A 3,896-nucleotide genomic window follows, 5' to 3' on the forward strand; every position below is an offset into this window, starting at 1 on the left:
GACTTTTATGTGAGTCCCCGTCGGCCCGTCTTCGACCCCGATCCCCATCGCGGGTAAAGATTCACTTCATTCCAATCCCCGGGTCTCCATCGGAACCCGAATTCCGATTTTTTTAAATAAAAGTTTTATCTGTAAAAAACTTGCTTAAAATAAAGAAAAAATGAATTATAAATAACATATAAGCTGAAATTTATGTAATGGTACAGAATCTCTTTAAATTTAAAAATATAGACAATATTTTAAAATATTTTGATATATAATATATATATAAATAAATTATAGATAGGTACCATGTATTTTGGGGTAATGGCAAATAGGTACCTGAATTTTCAATTGTAATATTTGAGTACTCTGAACTCTTAAAAATAGACACTTCGATACATCATACTATTTTGTTAGTTAAACATTACATAAATATTAAAAATATCCTATCGTATATTTTTTAGATCATTCGCAGGTAATCAAACACCTCCCCACGATGACATTTCCACATGGACAGATTCAAAAATATGAAATTGGGAGAGACATGGAGTTCAATCCTATCCCGTCCCTGATCATTGGATCAAGTATCCTCATTAATCCTTGTCCTCTTTCCGTTCCTGACCAAATTGGATTGAGAAGGTATTTTTACCTATGAGGGTAATTAGATAATTTGGTAATTGATGAATGCTAATTTACCTTCACAACCCTGCAAGTGGTATAACCAATCTCCCGTCCAAATCAAAAGGGTGGGTGGAAAGAACAAACAATCCAATTTTATATTGAGAACATAGAGAAAAAATATTGAAATATGTAATTAATTCAAGTTTCATAAGTAGGTATTACATCAACTTTTGATTTCTTCATGGAATGGATTTCCCCATTAAATAAACAGATTAATTTGTTTGGTCATTCAAAACGTTGAAAATGGATGAGGAGAATATTAAATTAACTTTAAGAAGAAATAGAGCATATGATTACTATTAACTAACTAAGACACATAAATATAATAATAAAATTTTTAAATGGTCGTCTCGATGTGAAGCCAACGCAGGCATCAGCACTGTAATAGTTAACACGGAAGTCCCTTAAACAACAGTTTCACTAATTGATCCAACCGTCTGTGGTTCATGGTTAACTTCTAAGGCAGAGATATGGTGTAACTGTGTAAGTGTTGACAAAGGAACCAAATAATTAATGTAAGAGCCTTTGTTATGTATGTGATGTGAGTGAGTATTTATCATATATGATATATGGTATTTGAATCTAAATCTCGTGGTTTATATGGAATGCACGTGTACAATTTAAATTTAGTTTTTGTCTGATGAATTTTCCTTGGTTATGGGGTGTTTCTGTATTATTTGTATTTTTTTCTTCCGAGTCCTAAAAACAAAATCATTGGTTGTATACTGTTTTTTTAATTCAAACACTGAAAACAAAAAAATGATATTGAGCTTCTGTTTTAAATAGCATATTTTTATCTCTAGCAAATGATATTATATGGATAAAAGACTTAAACCTCCCTTGACGTTTATGCTAAATACTAAAACATCCTCTTTAATTTCAAAATAGATTAACTCTTCCCTATTGGGTGACATTATAGGACAAATACCTTCCTTCTCTTAGTTAGTTATTTATTAAGAATTGGTTGCGTGCGAGCTTACGTGTTTTGGATTCTAAGAACAAAAAAAAAAAAAAAAGAGTGGAGATGAAGGAAAAGAAGGTAGGAAGAGAGAGAGAGAGAGAGTTGTTTCTTGGATAAATGTTCAATTAAAATCTGAGTCAAGAAATTTTATGGTTTTTCTTTATTTTTTTGAAAGTGGTTCAGAGGAGCCGGTTTAAGGCCGGTCTACCCTCTGAACCATTCATCGACTCGAAACACCCCTTGTAGGAGCGTATCAAGAAGGCTCCGATACAATACATATCAGTTGATACGTGACAAAATTTTGATTCTTGAGAACTTGCCATCAATCACATGTCAATGTGGTTAAATTCATGGTTTTCAAAACCGGACAGGACCAGACGATTGGACCAGAAAAATCAGGTGATCGATTCCATTTTTTCCCAAAACCGGATTTGTGCCAAAAAAATGTTGATTTGGTTAGCAAACCGCTGACCCGGGTGGTTGAACCATTTGAACCGTTCAATGGTTTGACCTTTTTTTTTTAATTTTTATTTTTTTTGTTAGAATGAATCAACCATTCGGTTTAAACAGTCAAACCATTTGACCCAAGAAACAGACCCCGATCGGTTCATTATCCGAATCGATTTTAAAAACCTTGGTTAGATTAGAAAACACAGTGCAATGATGAGCTTTCTCCTGCTACAATGGTTGACCTTGAGGTTATGATTTCAAGGTTTTAGATACTAAACCATTGAATGATACGATTGATAATTTTAGAACTAGCTAAAATCTTAAGAAAAGCCTAAAACAGATTTAGTTTCAGATATGTTTTGATCACCCTTGCGTTGTCATTGTTGTTGTAGCCCAAGTAGTCCTGGTTTAGTCTTTTGAACAGTTGCTGTTTTATAAGTGATGCTTTTCATTCTCTAGCAACCTCCCGTTTACTAAAGGCCATGGTTTCAGGAAGTAAAGCTGATTTCACATCAAATTACCCTAAAATGTTTATGAGATCAATTGTGAGCAGCACTTGAAATGATTGTACAAAGGTCGAGTCAAGCTACAACGATCATTTTTGTTTCAAAACGATGAAAGCTGGTGGTAATCTTCAAAAGTTGAAGGATAATATAGTATAATTATGTCAAATATAACCACATCTTATTTAGATAGGGGATGTTTAAGTCCTACTAAAAATTAGAGGGGAGGTATAAGTATTTATGACAAACCTCAAGGGAGGTTTAAGCCTTTTACCCATATTATATTTCACATAGCAAATAGTGTTATTGTTCCAAAATTTGTTTTTGTTTTAAACCCCATCATTTTAATGATTTAGGGGGTGTTTGGAAATGTTAATGTTTTTTTTTTTTCCACTTGTTTTCAAAATTGTCACATTAGCAACAAAACAAGCATGCACTCTAACTTTGTTTGTTGCTTTTGAAAACTAAAACAATATAGTTTTGTTTCCAAAAGCAAGCCATGTTTTTTAAACCATCCACATTATGTTTTCTGAAACAGAAAACAAATTTACATTATTCAAACTTTTGATGTGGTGTGTGGTGAACACAACAAGAGAATCGAGGACAATGGGCATAAAAGGTTTCTGCCAATGAGTAGAGAGAAGGTAAGTGGAGAATAATTAGAGTAGGTTTTGTGCAAAAAAGAAAAGGATGTATGCTATTCTTTGGGAAAAAAATAAGTGCCTATTAGAGGGACTTAAACACCTTAAACAAGCTTATAAACACATAAAAAAAAAAAAGGGTTTGAACACATATATGGTGTCAAAGGAGGTGTTTGGTACATGGTGTTGTGTTGCCAGTTGATCAACACAAATTTGTTTAGAAAAATGTTGAAATCCATGAGCGCCAAAAGAAATTTTCTTTTTTGGACAAAAATACCATTTTTTGCTCAGTTTCTTCTTGTCAACTAAAAAATATTTGGAACCATCATTTTTGGGTTCTGGTCCACTGCCCAGAGCTTAAAAATTGGCCCTCCTTAACACCTTCTAGAGATTTCGTCTTTTATTTCCTTTCTCATGCATGGTGCCTAGGGGTGCTCACAGTCTCTTTGGTTTGGCTTGGATATCTCAGATCAAACCAGTAAATTATGGTTTGAAAAATTCTCAAACCATTTTAGTATAGAAACCAAATCAAACCATTCTATTACGGTTTAGTCTGGTTTCTAATACTATTTTGGCCATTCTATTGGGCTTAACTCAACTTGAAAGCCCTAATAACATGCATTCCTACATAAATAACAAATATAATTCAAATATCACATTGAAATGTTAACAAGTATT

Source organism: Nelumbo nucifera, chromosome 5 (genome assembly GCF_055504915.1).
Source record: "Nelumbo nucifera cultivar China Antique chromosome 5, China Antique-T2T, whole genome shotgun sequence".
Taxonomy (NCBI): domain Eukaryota; kingdom Viridiplantae; phylum Streptophyta; class Magnoliopsida; order Proteales; family Nelumbonaceae; genus Nelumbo; species Nelumbo nucifera.